We start from the raw sequence: 16463 nt of genomic DNA on the forward strand, positions 1-16463 counted from the left end.
TAAACTTATTTTGATGAGTAGATAAAATGAACACAAAAACAATGGAGATACTAGCTGGGGTGTCATCATGATAAATACCGCAAACCAAAGGCTATTTTTTTAAAGAAAACTAATGGTCTTGCTGATGGACTTGGCTCTCTCTATCCACACAACTTCTACCATTTATCTACCTCATTGTCAGAAGGACCACAGCAACTTCTTAGTCAAATAAGTTCCACCAAGTCTTGTAAATGACCTCTTTCCTCTGTGCTGTGCTTCAGGTTGCCTGGAGGAAAGGGATCTCTCTAAAATCTTCACGTTTTTTTGTTCTATTCAAGTCCTCTGATCATATTACAGTTCATATTTGTGCTTCAACTTCTGATGTTCTAATCACTTTTTGGTAGATATGCTTGGTCTTAAATTAGAATGTTCAGCAAATATAAGATCCCACTAGTGCTTTTTTGGCTTATTAAATCTTAGGTCATACGAGTAAAAACCGGGATGCCAGTGGTATGTTTAGCTCTCATCTGCTTCTCACTATTGCCCCGAGTAATGCTTTCCACTGAACTGATATTCCAGTGTCATGATAGCTGTTTTGGATATTGACTCTTAAAAATATTTTTTGAAGACTATAAATATGTCGCTTCATTTTAGTTTATCACCAAATCATATGTCATTAATTTTTGTAAACAAAGATATAATTTCCATAAATTATTTTCAACTAAATATTATGGAAAGTATATTTTAGCATTACCTGATCCAAGAATTTTATTACAATTTTGCCTAAGTTTTTTATTGTTTTAATTTTTGTATACAGAATTTTTTTGAAGCCAAAAAAAGTTTTATAAGAAGCAAAGTTAATAAACAATTTGAGAACTGAGTTTAGTTTTATTTTATTATTTTAATCATTGTTTACAGTATAAATATATGTAAGATGCTACCTTAAAAATAAAAGGATTATAAAATTCCTGTTCTAGATTTCCAGAATAACATGTTAACAACATGTTAAACAACTGTAGCAATTTCAGTTTAGATTTTTATGAATTTTTAATTGAATATTTTTGGTTTTTTTTAAATCAAAATTTCTCTATGGCTAGTCAAAACAATGCAGAATTTTCAGCAAGTCTTTAGGAACGTCCATTGTTTAAATTGATTTTCTTTGGTGTGTTAACTGCCAGATATCTAATTTATTGCTTCAGTCAATTTACACATAAAAAAAAAAAGCTAAATATCAAAATATTTTATGAAATATTTTCTTAGCTGTTGAAAAGCTAACTCTGTTTTAAAGTTTAAAAAAAAGAGTTTATAAAATAAAATCTTTATGAATGGTTGAATAAATACCAAATTTCCTGTAATAGGCATCATATGATTTGAGACCAAAAATGATGAAAGTGTGTTTTGCTTAGATGTGAAACAACAAAAAGAAATATTCTTGTCTCACTTTGATATTATTTCCAAGCTTTTGTTTTCTCTTACAGTCCGTAAGATACCAATTAAACTGTGACCCAAGAGATTTCTGAGATTAAAAACATTAGCACTGAGGATAATGTGAAGACACGGAATCAATAGGAGTCATGTTTTGAATTCCCGTGGAAATTCAATATTGCAGAAGGCCCGTTTAGCTCCTTGTGCAGGCATTAAACGTACCCAAAGTCTGTGACTGTTTGCAGACTATTTGAAGTCAATGGAGCAGGTAGACAATTAGACACAGTTTTCCATTTAGCTTAAATGAATAATCACCTCATTTCCGCTTTTCTGTTTCTTGACATCTAAACCATTTCATAGCCTGCTCTCAGGGAAAAATATCTTTAACCCAGAGCAGTAATTGTATGTTTGTGTTGACTTGCAGGTGACTTTTGTCAGTGGACATCATTATTTTTTTAACAGAAAAGCAAATAAAAAATGATAATATGTTTGCTTTCTTCTGAAACTTTTTTTTTCTCACTGGGTGCATTTTGTTTGCAATACAAAGAAGGAAAGAAGGGTCCTCCTTCTGCAGCCAAAGGTAGTTTTAAATCTTCTTTGCCTGCTGGGTAGCATAGAGAGTAAATCCAAGCACAATCATTGAAATTGGGTAAATGTCCAGTTGCCTTGCAAAAATTCTATGTTAATTTGCATTTTCTTGCAAAAATAATTGAGGAACCCAGTTTCTAAATTCCCTCAAGAACTTCTAAGCACTATTCTTTGGTAACCTGAATAAATAAAAAATAAAATAAACTTCATATACATGAGCTTATTTAATATATCTTTCATTAAAAAAATATTGAAATATTGTGTTGCTTAATTAATTTATTTATCCTCAAGCCATGAAATATATTTAGGTTAATTTACCAGTTGATTAGTTTTCCCAAGGTCACAAATAATCAGTGTTGAGCATCTCGAAATATAATCCATGACACCCAATTCTCTCTCCAGAATTCAATATGTCAAACCATATTTTTAGAGAACCAGATGGTCTACCAGGTATAGCTCCTATTATTTAAGTATAACCATTAGGAAAAATAGAACACAATAAGTACCTTTTGAAACTTGTTAGCTATATTATACATGTATATATAAGAACTAATAAAATCCCAAGAAATATAAGACCTTCCTAGAGGAGAAAATGCATTATATGCCAAAATAAAGTCATTTATAAATTAAGCATGTTGTGAATCTTTTGAAATTTGGAAGATTCAAAACAGTGAGAAAATAAGTAACATGATTCATTATTGTAATATAAAGTACGTTTTCTGATCATTGGATGACACATATGAAAATGAGTGTGATATCTCAAAAAGGCAAATGATTTTGACATGATCTCTATACGTGGAAGGTATCAGTGGTAGAGCTCAGGACCTTATGATGGTCAAGATACAGGTGGATTGATGGTAGAGAAAATTTTCCCAGATTTCATGGAGAAAATAAAAATCTGTGATTACACGTGCAGTTGTTATAGAAGTACAATTGTATGTGGCTGGTGAACTCCAATGAAATACAAAGCATTCTGTGCCCCATCTCCCATAGTTCATTTCTTCTGCTAAGCCTGTATTTGCACAGAGCAGAGAAGGAATAGTGAAGGTCAAGCTGCTCTAGCTTTTACGCTGATTGTACTGGAAGGGGAGCCAGAACCTCAGTCAGTTAAAGGGCTAAGGGTCTGCGGGAAGTCCAGTGGGGAAGGTGAAACAGAAACTGTCTATATGCTCTTCAACCAAACATGAGTTAAAAATAAGTCCAAAATGTTGTTATTTTGTCATCTTGGAGAATTTCCAGATTTTATCTTTTATTTTATAATTTAAGATTTGTTATACATTATTTTGTGGTTTTTAATTTTCTTTTTCAATAGCACATACGTAACAATTGTGTCTAATAATTGTGTGAAAGGAAAATATAGTACAAAGAATGAATCAACGAAAGAAATCAGGTCCTACAATAGTGACCTTGAAGAAACTCATGAGAAATGTACCATTGATCCCAATGTGATAGTTGCAACTCAGGGCCAGTCATTCACCTAATACATTTGAAAAAGAATTTCCATGAACCAGATATTGCCCCAGGTACAGACTAAGTTGGGGAATTGTGGCCTTTATCTCCTCAAAGTCACAATCTAGCAGTCAAGCAAAAAAGATATGTAAGAATACACAGTGGAAAGATTATATATTTTATAGCTATGAACAAAGTGCAATGGGAACTCAGAGGAGGGTTCCAGCAATTTTAATCAAACAGATAATAAGTTTAATAATTGATTGTCCAAGGATGTAAAATTATAAATCAGGACTCGTTATAAATAACTTCTTTTCAAAGAAATAGCTAGTTCAAATTTTATAACATCTTTATAGTAATTTATGATTTTTACATAATATTTTCTCGTACTTAAATAAATAACAGGGATAGAATTGATTCTCCTGGTTTCATAAAATATAGAACAATGTTATTATTAGGGAAAATTGTCAAAGTCTGCAGCATTTTGACTTTTGGCAATGTTTTCATTTTGGATATTTATTCTTATTAAGGATCATAACTTTTATTTTGGTTTTCTAATTATTTAAGTATAAGTTGGATGAATTTATTACACTTTTATACAGGATTTACCCTTCAAATCAAGGAAGGTGTTGCATATTGTATTAAAGAAACAATGGAAATGTTCCCCATCCATGCCTTTAATGTTTCTGACTAGTGGTGATGAATTTTCACTGGTTCATCCACACTCTTTCTTCTGGTCTTGGAATCAGCAGCCTTCATCTGTTAAAGATTTGGCAGCTATTGAGGGTTTATTCAACAGCCATCAAATAGAACTAACTGTCTTTAATGGGAATTAAAACTGAGAACTTATTCTCATTAACATCACTCTATAAACTGCTCACCTCGCTGACCAGACTGCCTTCAGATAAACTTCTAATCAATTTCCAGTGAAGAAGCATATGATGTCAAACATACATTTTTGATGTGCCTGAATAAAATAAAATTATTACCAATAAGCATAAATGGAGATGGCTTTACTGCTACTGGCAATCCCATGCTTTAAATAAAAGAAATTGGGGGGGGGGAAGTTCAAATATTTATTTACCTTCTCAAATTTTGTTACACTGAAATGCAAAACTTAAGTATTTTTTTTACTAGTTTAATTCTTCTCATTTACACCAGTCAATAGTAATTCAGAGATAATTAGAACAATAGAATGTTTACGTACTAACACAATTCTAGTGAGAGGTTATTTTATTCTGTATATGCATCATGATTTATGAATACCTAAATGATGGATAACCCAGACAGACAAACATGAAACAGAAAAGAACCTCAGATGGGACGGGTCCCCTGGGAAATTACTGTCATCACTTTAGGGACTTTAGCACACAAACAGAGAGAATAACACATTATCAATGCGTGTAAACAAGTTCAACAGTCTTAGCAAAATCTCAAGTTTATCAAAACTTGTCATCCTTTAAAACTGAATTTAACCTACTGTTATAATTTTCTCCCAAACTCTCTCAAACATGGGGTTCCAGTTTTTTAGCAAGCATAATAATGTAATAGATTTTTTATCAATATTTAAATTTTCTAAACTTTGATTCTTGATTTCCACCATGTTATGGGTGACTCTTCCTATTTTGTGCTTTGTATTCTTTAGGGATTATTTCCATCAAATCACAAATAATTATAACAACATGAAAGTACAACTACCTGAAAGGAATTTATGTACATTATCCATACCCATAAATATTAATTTATGGTATGTACAATTCTGTGTTCAAATTTATTTGTTTCGGTGCTTTGACATTATTATTTCAATGGCTTCTAGCACATAATGGTGCTGGGGAGAAACCTTGCATAAAACTAATGCCCAGTTTTTTTCTAGGTAACCTACCTTTTCTCTGAGTAATGCTGCTAGATATTTCTGTATATGATTTCTAACTTTTGATGTTTTATTATTGACGATGTTATTTTTCAATGATGTATGTAAATAAAATTGTTTTTATTTTGCCCTTACATTATTTCTGGAATATTTGGCTGACATTGCTGTTTTCTCAGAAATGGAAAGTGCTTACCGTTCTCCTTTAGTTTACGTACTCCTGTTGAAGAGTCTAATTTAGTCTTGTTTTCTTTCTTTTAGGACTAGTGACTGGTTTTGGAGACTTGTGACTGGGATCATTTGTGTGATTAGTTTATAAATTCTACAGTCTTTTAGGATCATCTATTTTTTAAGTAATTTCTTATTCTTTATGATAATGTGCACTGGAGTCTGTGGCTTTTTATTCTTTCATTCGTTCAGTGGCACTCAATGGGCCATTTGAGACTGTAGATTAAAATCTCTCTTTATACTTCCAGGAGATATTCTGATACTACTTTTTTGATAATATCCTTCCCTTCATTTCATTTTTTTTTCCTTTGCCTAGAACCACTGCTAATACATCAGATGTTTAATGTCTCATATTTTTCTCATTATCTCATTCTCTCAGCATTTTTGTTGTTGTTGTTCTTCTTCTTGGTGGTTTAAATATTCATCTACTTTATCTTTCAAAATTTGTGGCATTTTTAAGTTTTAAGAAGTGTTTCTTGTTTTCTGACTATTACATTAAGACGGTGCAGGTCTGCCCAACCAACAAGCACCTCCCCGCTCAGTAAAGGCAACATCTTCTTGACTCTTTAGGGAAACAAGTCAGATTTTTCGTTCTTCTTATTATTGTTAAGGTTTTATCTAATTTCTGAATAATCTCTGTATATTTCTAATATGAGATTTTTTCTGCTTATGATCATTTTATTAGTTCTTTTACTTTTTCTTTTAAAATAATTTTAATCAAACTTGCAAAAATAGTAAAGAAATCTCATATGTCCTTTACCCAATCTCACCATTGTTAATATTTTGCCTGATTTGTTTTTAACGTTATGATACTAATAATAAACCTTAATTATGGTAGTCAGCTTACAATATATAGATGATGTTTTGATGTAAACATTATGTTGTACACCCTAAATACATGCAATTTTATTTATACATATTTCAATAAAGCTGGAAAAATAATACTTTATTATTGTTTTCTTAAAATAAATTTTTTATTTTAGAAGATCTTTAGATTCACAGAATATTTGTTTTGTTTTGTTTTTTATTTTATCAACATATGAGGTACTTGATTTTCATGTCCCTTTACCAATTCCTCCCTCCGCCACCCCCCCCCACCCGTCAACATCATATCCGTTCACTTGTCTTAACAAGTTCAAGGAATTGTGATTGTTATGTTTTCTTCCCCATACCCCAATTGGTTGTATATTTATTTATTTTAGCTCCCACAAATAAGTGAGAACATGTAGTGTTCCTCTTTCTGTGCCTGACTTATTTCACTTCATATAATTTTTTCTAAGTCCATCCATGTTGCTGTGAATGGTAGTTTCTCATTCCTTTTTATAGTAGAGTAGTATTCCATTGTGTAGATATACGGCATTTTCTGTATCCATTCATCTGATTATGAACATTTGGGCTGGTCCAACTCTTGGCTGTTGTAAACAGTGCTGCAATAAACATTGGAGTACAGATGTCCCTTTGACATGATGATTTTCATTCTTCTGGGTATTTTCCCAGCAGTGGAATAACTGGGTCATATAGTAGATCTATCTGTAATTGTTTGAGGAGCTTCCAAACCATTTTCCATAGAGGCTGCAGCATTTTGCAGTCCCACCAACAGTGTAGGAGGGCTCCTTTTTCTCTGCAACTTCACCAGCATTTATCATTCTCAGTCTTTCAGATATCAGCCATCCTAACTGGAGTGAGATGGTATCTCAGTGTGGTTTTGATTTGCATTTCCCGAGTGCTGAGTGACGTTGAGCATTTTTTCATGTGTTTGTTGGCCATTCATTTATCTTCCTTTAAGAAATGCCTATTCAGCTCCTTTGCCCATTTTTTAATTGGGTTACTTGTGTTTTTGTTGTAAAGTTGTTTGAGTTCCTTGTATATTCTGGATATTAATCCTTTGTCCAATGCATAATTTGCAAATATTTTCTCCCAGTTAGTTGGTTGTCTTTTAACTCTGTTAATTGTTTCTTTTGCTGTGCAGAGTCTTTTTTAGTTTGATATAATTCCTTTTGTTTATTTTTCTTTAGGTTGCCTGTGCTTTTGAGGTCATATTCATGAAGTCTGTACCCAATCCTACTTCCTGGAGTGTTTCCGTTATGTTTTCTTTAAGGAGTTTTATTGTTTCAGGGTGTATATTTAATTCTTTAATCCATTTTGAGTTAATTTTGGTATGCAGTGAGAGGTAAGGGTCTAGTTTTATTCTTCTGCATATTGATATCCAATTTTCCCAGCACCATTTGCTAAAGAGGCAGTCTCTTCCCTAGTGTGTAGACTTGGTGCCTTTGTCAAAGATCAGATGGCTGTAGGTGTGTGGGTTGATTTTTGGATTCTGTATTCTATTCCATTGATCCATGTGTCTGTTTTTATGCCAGTACCATGCTGTTTTGGTTATTATAGCTTTGTAGTATAGTTTAAAGTCAAGTAGTGTTATGCCATCGGCTTTATTATTTTTGCTTAGAATTGCTTTGGCTATTCATTGTCTTTTGTTATTCCATATAAATGTTGATAATTTTTCTTTTTTTCAATTTTAGAGAAAAATGTTATTGGAATTTTGATGGGGATTGCATTGAATTTGTAGATCAGTTTGGATAGTATGAACATTTTCACAATGTTGATTCTACCAATCCAACAGCATGAGATAGCTTTCCATCTTCTTGTGTCCTCTTTAATTTCTCTCAACAGTGATTTGTAGTTCTCATTGTGGAGATTTTTCACATCCTTGTTTATATTAATAATATAACTTAATTATGGTATTCACTTTACAATGTATAGATGACGTTTTGATATAAACATCATGTTGTATATACTAAATGCATGCAATTTTATTTATGAATCATATTTCAATAAAGCTGGAAAATAATAATTTATTATTTTTTAAATAAAATTTTTATTTCAGAATATTTTTAGATTCACAGAATATTTGTAAAAACAGTACAGAAGGTTCCCATATACCCTACACCCAATTTTTTCTGTTATTTACTTTTTTTTATTTTGATGGTGCATCTGTCAAAATTAATAAACCAGTATTGATATATTATTTTTAAGTAAAGTTTATGCTTTATTCAGTTTTCCTTAGTTTTAAACCAGTGTTCTTTTTTCTGTTCCAAGGTCCCATCCAGAATACCACATCACATTTAAGTTACTTTTTTTGTGTGACTGTTTTTCAGACTTTTCTTGTTTTTAAGTAATTTTCTTTTACAGCTCAGGTATTTTCATATGTCTTATAAGCTTCAATTATTCATTCATATCCATTCATAAAACACTTTATTAAATCCTGTAGGTATATTTGTAGCCTTATCTTTCCCCTCTACCCCACCCTGCTACAGCATCCTTCACATGAGATTGGCTAATGATTAGTAATTCTGTTTGTGAGAACAGTTTGTTGGGTGACAGACATCATCTGTCAGTACAGGCAGATCTACTAAATAAAGGTAGAAAAATCACAGATCTGTATTTTACACTGAACTTTTTTAAATGTCGGAACGGTGGGTTTTTTCTTCTTTACGAGGCCACAACTACCTTAATTCTTCTTAGGCATTTTTTTTCAAGAAGCTTTGGAGAACCATTAGATAGGAAAGCTTTGCATTTTTGTCTTTTATCCTGGGGATAAGTAAGGGACTATGGACCTTAATCTGCACAAATATTATAGACAGGCAAGAAGTCGGAGATATGATCAAAAGTAGACAGATTCTTAATTAACTACTCGCATCTCTGTATACATCTGCCCTAAACCATAATTACCCACTTCCAAAATAGGCACTTTCTAACGATTCCTCTCTTGCACGATCTGCAGTATCTCACCTCACATTCATTCTGCTTCCCTCTTTGTGAAATTTGTTGTAATCCCTTGTTTTCTTTTGGACCCCGCTCAGGATCTCTGATAATTGACTTTATTCTTTCTAAAAATATCTTTCCTTAAAAGCTAATGTGACTTGGAAATGAGGAAGACAAAATCATCTTATCAGTCTTTCAACTTCAACAAGAATATTCTTGATATTCTTTGTAATCTTTGACAATCTAACAGGAGAAATTACATATGCTTTGTATATTTCTGATCAGTTTGAGAAATACAAGAGATAAAGTAAGTGAGATAGAAAAATGACCAAATATTCAAACAGATCCAAGATATATGAACTTTTTTCTTGCCTAGAATACAATTGAAAAATCAGCAAGCCATTCTACAAAATTATGAATTTTTGTCTAGGCAAATTTGTTAAATCATAAATAAATATAATTATAAATGGAAAAGTGCTTAAAGTTTTTTTTTCATATTTTATTGTGCTTCAGTTTTATAAACAACTAAGTAGTGCATCTCTTTTCACTCAAGCAGATTGGCACTGTAAGCTTTGGAAAATATTGATTTGCTTGTGACTGTATGTAATGACATAATTTATGAATAAAGAAATGAGATTATATCATCAAAATCTTACAAACTGAATGAGTTTTCACTTTTAAAAAATTAATAAGAAAATCAAAGAAATAGAATTTTTTAAGTACTCTTTTAATGAGACTTGGCATTGAAAAGTATTTGACTTTCCACATTTAATATATCTTCCACATAATTTTAATTATATTTGTAAAATTTTTAATAATTTAATGATGTCATTTCCCTGCTCGAGCATCTCTCCTATACTATGATGGTTCCTCATTACTTCAAGAATTAAATCTAAACACCTCAACATTACCCTCAACGCCCTTTCCCATCTCCTGACTTTCCGCTCTTCCAAGTTTGTTTCTAGACATTGCTCCCGCTGTCTCTGATTCGAGGCCACAGCTAGTTCTGAACACAAGCGACTTTCACATCCTTTTTTCTGACTGCACTAGCCTGTTTGCTGGCAATACAATTTAAAAACAATATATGTTACATATTTCCTTGAAGTCTCCCCTGCTCATTCACAAATGAACAGCAATTTTGTCTCTTCTATAGCACTTAGTATATGCATCTCTTTTCTCACTCACCACAGTCATCCATATGGGAGTATTCATATGCACGTTTGTAAGTTTCATAATTTTTGCATTCCTCAAAACCTAAAAATTCATTTCATTCTTGTAACATGTGTCCAGCAAATGAGTAGAAGTGAATCAAATCATTAAGAGAAGATGAACACTAAACTTACTCAGTAGACCAAAGTTCTAATTCTGGATCTGATACGACTATGTGTATTTTCACTGTGACACAACTAAGGCAGTGATATATAAAGAAACGAATCTGAGCCAAAAAGCATGTGATACAATCAGCTCGATCAACAACAAATGTATTACCTAGGTTAAATTATGTAATCTTTTTTATGACTAGTTTCTTTCCTGAAACATAGCGATATGTAGTGATATCCTGAGATTAATTCTGTAGATTAGCAATGGATTGACCTGCATGAAGTACTTAGAAAATAATAGGAACATAATAAATATTAGTTCACATACATTCACTCTTACATTAAAAAAAAAAATGCTACAGAGCTTCTTTATGAGTCACTCATTTTAAAGGAGGATTTTGAAATGATTTATAGTGTTCAGTAACATTAATTTGTACATGTCAAACTCCTCTCATAGATATGGAAATGCTTTTTCTAATATATAAATAAATAAGTTAATAGTATTTCATGCACTCTGTACCTTTTATTTATTTTTTTCTTTCTTTTTATTTGTTTATTTATTTATTTTGAATATTCATGAGATAAAAGCTGATTGTCCCCCCTCCTGCCCATGATGTGGGGGCCAGATTCATATTGGGGACATATCCACTACCAGAAATTACTATTGTACCCTTCGTCACCTTTCAATTACCCACAACCTCCCTCCTCCCCCCCAAAAAAAAAAATTTCAATTTGTAGGCCTTGGAATGTTCCCTCCTTCTGTTGGATCACAGGACTACTGCGGTCTTTCTTTCCTGCCTTCCTTCTCTCTTAGCTTCCACATATGAGTGAGCACATGTGGTATTTATTCCTCTGTGCTTTGCTTGTTTCACTCAACATAAGTTTCTCCAGGTTCATTCGTGTTGTTTCAAATGGGAGCATTTTATTCTTTTTTATGGCAGAGTAGTATTCCATGGTGTATATATACCACAGTTTCCTTATCCAATCATCTATTAATGGACATTTAGTTTGGTTCTATATCGTTGCTATTGTAAACAGAGCTGCAATTAACACAGGAGTGCAGGTATCTCTTCAACATGATGATTTCCATTCCTCTGGATATATACCCAGAAGCAGGAATGCTGGATCATATGGAAGATCTATCTGTAGTTGTTTGAGAAACCTCCAAATTGTTTTCCAAAGTGGTTGTACTAATTTACATTCCCACCAGCAGTGCAGTAGTCTTCCCTTCTCTCCACATCCTCACTAGCATTTGTTATTCACCAACTTTTTAATCATAGCCAGTCTAACTGGAGTGAGGTGGTATCTCAATGTGGTTTTAATTTGCATTTCCCTGATGACTAGTGATGTTGAGCATTTTTTCATGTATCTGTTGGCGATTTGCGTGTCTTCCTTTGAAAAATGTCTGTTCAGCTCCTTTGCCCATTTTTTAATTGTGTCATTTTTTTTTAACTGTATAATTGCTTGAGATCTATGTATATTCTGGATATTAGTCCCTTGTCGGATGCATAGTTGGCAAAAATTTTCTCCCACTCAGTAGGTTGTTTTTATTCACTCTGTTGATTGTTTCTTTTGCTGTGCAAAAACTTTTTAGTTTGATATAGTTCCATTTGTTTATTTTTTTCTTTGGCTACTTGTGTTTTGGAGCTCATGTTCATAAAGCCTGTGCCCTGACCTAACTGCTGAAGTATTTCACCTATATTTTCCCTTGGTAATTTTACAGTTTCAGGTCTTGTACCTAGGTCTTTAATCCATCTTGATTTGATTTTAGTGTATGGTGAGAGACACATATATAGTTTAATTTTTCTGCATATGGATATCGGTTTTCCCAGCACCACTTGGTGAAGAGGCAATCTTTTCCCCAGTGTAGGTTTTTGTTGCCTTTGTCTAATATCAGATGGATATAAACCTGAGGAGTGATTTCTGGGTTCTCTGCTCCACTGGTCTGAATGTCTATTTTTTATACCAGTACCATGCTGTTTTGGTTACAACAGCTTTGTAGTATAATTTGAAGTCAGGCAGAGTTATGCCTCCAGCTTTGTTTTTTTTGCTCAGGATTGTTTTGGCTACTCAGGGTCTTTTGTTTTTACATATGAAAGGTAAGATTGTTTTTTTTTTCCCATTTCTTTGAAGAAAGTCATTGGTATTTTGATGGGGATCACATTGAATCTGTAGATTGCTTTGGGTAGTATAGACATTTTCGCAATGTTAATTCTTCCAATCCAAGAGCATGGAATATCTTTCCATCTATTTGTGTCTTCTTTAATTTCTTTCAGAAGTGGCTTGCAATTCTCATTGTGGAGGTTTTTAACCTCCTTGGTTAAATTGATCCCTAGGTATCATACTTTTTGGTGACAATTGCAAATGGGCTTACTTTATTTCTCTTTCTGTTAATTCGTTTCTTGAGTGTATAAATGCTACTGATTTCTGGGTATTTATTTTGTATCCTGCAACATCACTGAAATTATTAACCAACTCTAAGATTTTTTTGATAGAGTCTTTAGGTTTTTCTATATATAGTATAATGTCCTCTGCAAATAAGGAAAGTTCAACTTCATCTTCTCCAATCTGGATTCCCTTTATTTGTTTCTCTTGCCTGATTGCTCTAGATAGTGCCTCCAGGACTTTGTCGAATAGAAGTGGTGAGAGTGGACATCCTTGTCTTGTTCCTGCCAGTAAGGGGAAGGCCTTCAATTTTTCCCCATTCAGAGTAATACTGGTGGTGGTCTTGTCATAAGTGGCTTTTATTGTGTTAAGATATTTTCCTTCTATACATAATTTGTTGAGAGTCTTTATCAATGATTAAGGAATGTTGAATTTTGTCAAATGCTTTTTCAACATCTGTTGAGATAATCATATGGTCTTTATCCTTGAGCTTGTTTATGTGATGTTTCATATTTATTGATTTTCATATGTTGAACCATCCTTGCATTCCTGGGATGAATCCCAGTTCACCACAGTGTATAATTTTTTTTAATATGTTGCTGCATTCCAATTGCTAATATTTTGTTGAGGATTTTAGCATCTAGGTTCTTCAAGGATATTGGCCTGTAATTTTCTTTTTTGATTGTGTCTTTATCTGGTTTTGGTATCAGAGTTATGTTGGCCTCATAGAGTGAGTTTGGGAGAGTAGAGTCTGTTTCAATTATTTGAAACAGTTTCATGAAAATTGGTATTAACTCCTCTTTAGAAGTTTGATACAATTCAGCTGTAAATCTGTCTGGACCCAGGAATTTTTTTGTTGGAAGATTGCTAATTACCACGGCAATCTCCTTGCTTGTTATTGGTCTGTTCAGGTTTTCTACCTCTTCTTAGTTCAGTCTTGGCAATTTATATGTGTCTAGAAACTCATCCATATCTTCCAAATTTTCAAATTTGTTGTCATACAATTGCTTATAATAGTCTCTAATGATTCTTTGTATTTCTGTGGTGTCAGTTGTAATGTCTCCCTTTTCATTTCTGACTTTTGTTATTTGGGTCTTCTCTCTTCTTTTTTTGTTTTTATAATCTAGCTATGGTGAAACTATTTCATTTATCTTCTCAAAAAAACAACTTTAAGTTTTGTTAATCTTTTGTATTGTTTGGGTGTCTCTATTTCATTTAGTTCTTCTCTGATCTTAAATATTTCTTTCTGTCTACTGCCTTTAGGTTTGGAATATTGCTGTTTTTCAAGTTATTTGAGGCATAGCCTTAGGTTGTTTATTTGGAGTCTTTCCATTTTTTTGATATAAGCATTTACTGCAATAAATTTCTCTCAGTTCTGCTTTTGCAGTATCCCACAAGTTTTGGTATTATGTGTCTTTATTTTCATTAGTTTCTAGAAATGTTTTGATTTCCTGTCTAATTTCCTCTTGGACCCATAGGTCATTCAGGAACCTATTATTTATTTTCCATGTATTTGTTTATCTTCCAGTGATTAGCTTATTGTTTATCTCCAGTTTTAGTGCATTGTGGTCTGAAAAGATTGTTGGAATGATTTCAGTTTTTTAAAAAATTTTCTGAGACTAGATTTGTGACCTAATATGTGGTCAATCCTGGAGAATGTACCAAGAGCAGATGAGAAGAAAGTGTATTCTTTAGCTGTTGGGTGAAATATTCTGTATATATCTGCCAAGTCCAGTTCTAGGGTGTAGATTAAATCCTGTGTCTCTTTGTTGACTTGTTGCCTGGAAGTCCTGTCCCTTACTGAGAGAGGGGAGTTCAGATCACCCACTATTAATGTTTTAGGGCCTATCTCCTTCTTTAGGTCTTAGAGTGTTTGCTTTATATATCTGGGTGCATACATGTTTATGGTTGGGTGTCTTCTACCTGGATAGTTCCCTTTATCATTATATAATGGACTTCTTTGTCTTTTTTAATGTGTTTTTGGTTTAAAGTCTATTTTGTCCAATATAAGAATGGCTACTCTGCTCATTTTTGGTTTCCATTTGCATGGTATATATTTTTCCATCCCTTCACTTTTAGACTATGAGTGCCATTACAGGTGAGGTGGGTCTCTTGAAGACAGCATATACTTAGGTCTATCTTTTTAATCCAGTCAGTTAGTCTGTGTCTTTTGAATGGGGAGTTTATTCCATTCACATTTAGAGTACTTATTGAGAAGTGTTGTTTAATTCTTGTCATTTAATTGCTATTTAGGTGGTTTAAATATCTTTTGATCATTATTTCTCCTTTTATTTTTCTTCTTCAATGTAAATTGCGGATTTAAGGTGGAATGGTTTAGCTTCTTTCTCTTTCTTGCTGGCATTTCTGTTTTAACTGTGGGTCTTGCTCTTTCTTGTGTATTTGTGATGATGTTCACCATTATTTCGAATCCAGATGAATGACACCCTTGAGAATTTCTTGCAGGGCTTGTCATGTGGTGGTGAACTCCCACAACTTTTGTTTCTCTGGGAAATACACTATTTCTCCCCCATTTCTGAAGGAGAGCCTTCTGGGTAAAGAATTCTAGGCTGGAAGTTTTTTCTTTTAGTATTTTTAATATATTGTTCCACTTTCTTTTTACTTGTAGGGTTTTGGTTGAGAAGTCTATTGTTAGTCTGATGGGGGTTCCCATATAAGTGACCTGATGCTTTTCTCTTGCTCCTTGTAGAGTTTTCTCTTTGTCTTTGAGCTTTGCAAATTTAACTATAATATGTCTTGGGGAGGATCTTTTGGGTTGAATCTGTTTGGGGGCCTTTGAGCTTCCTTGATCTGAAGGTCTGTATCTCGCCCTACACCTGGGAAGTTTTCTGTTACTATTTCCTTGAGTAGGTTTTCAATACCTTTTCCATTCTCCTGCCCTTCAGGAATACCCACAATTTGGATGTTAGAGCTCTTGAGATTGTTTGCTATCTCTCTTAGGTTTTCCTCATTATCTTTAATTCTTTTTTTTTCCTTTTTTTTTTTTTTTTTGTCTTCCTGAGTTACTTCAAAAAGGCCATCTTTGAGATCTGAAATTCTTTCTTCTGCTTGCTCTATCCTGCTGAACAAGCTCTCAGTCATGTTTTATTTTTATTTTATTTATTTATTTATTTATTTATTTTTATTTCATTGAGTGAGTCTTTCATTTCTAGAAGTTCTGCTATACTCTTTTTTATGGTATTAATCTCTTTGTAGATTTCCTCCTTCATATTCTGGATTTTTTTTTCTTGTCTTATTGTGTTCTCTAATTGAGTCTTCCTTTATTTCTTCAAGTTTTCTTAAGATCATTACTCAAAATTCATTTTCACACATTTCAAGTGTTCCCTATTCCATGGAGTCTGACTTCGGGTCATTACTGTATCCTTTCAGTGGTGTCATTTCTTCTTTATTGTTTGTACTTCTAGTGCTTTTTTGCTGATGCTTGGTCATTTAGTAGGGTGTTT

Source organism: Cynocephalus volans, chromosome 7, assembly GCF_027409185.1.
Source record: "Cynocephalus volans isolate mCynVol1 chromosome 7, mCynVol1.pri, whole genome shotgun sequence".
NCBI lineage: Eukaryota > Metazoa > Chordata > Mammalia > Dermoptera > Cynocephalidae > Cynocephalus > Cynocephalus volans.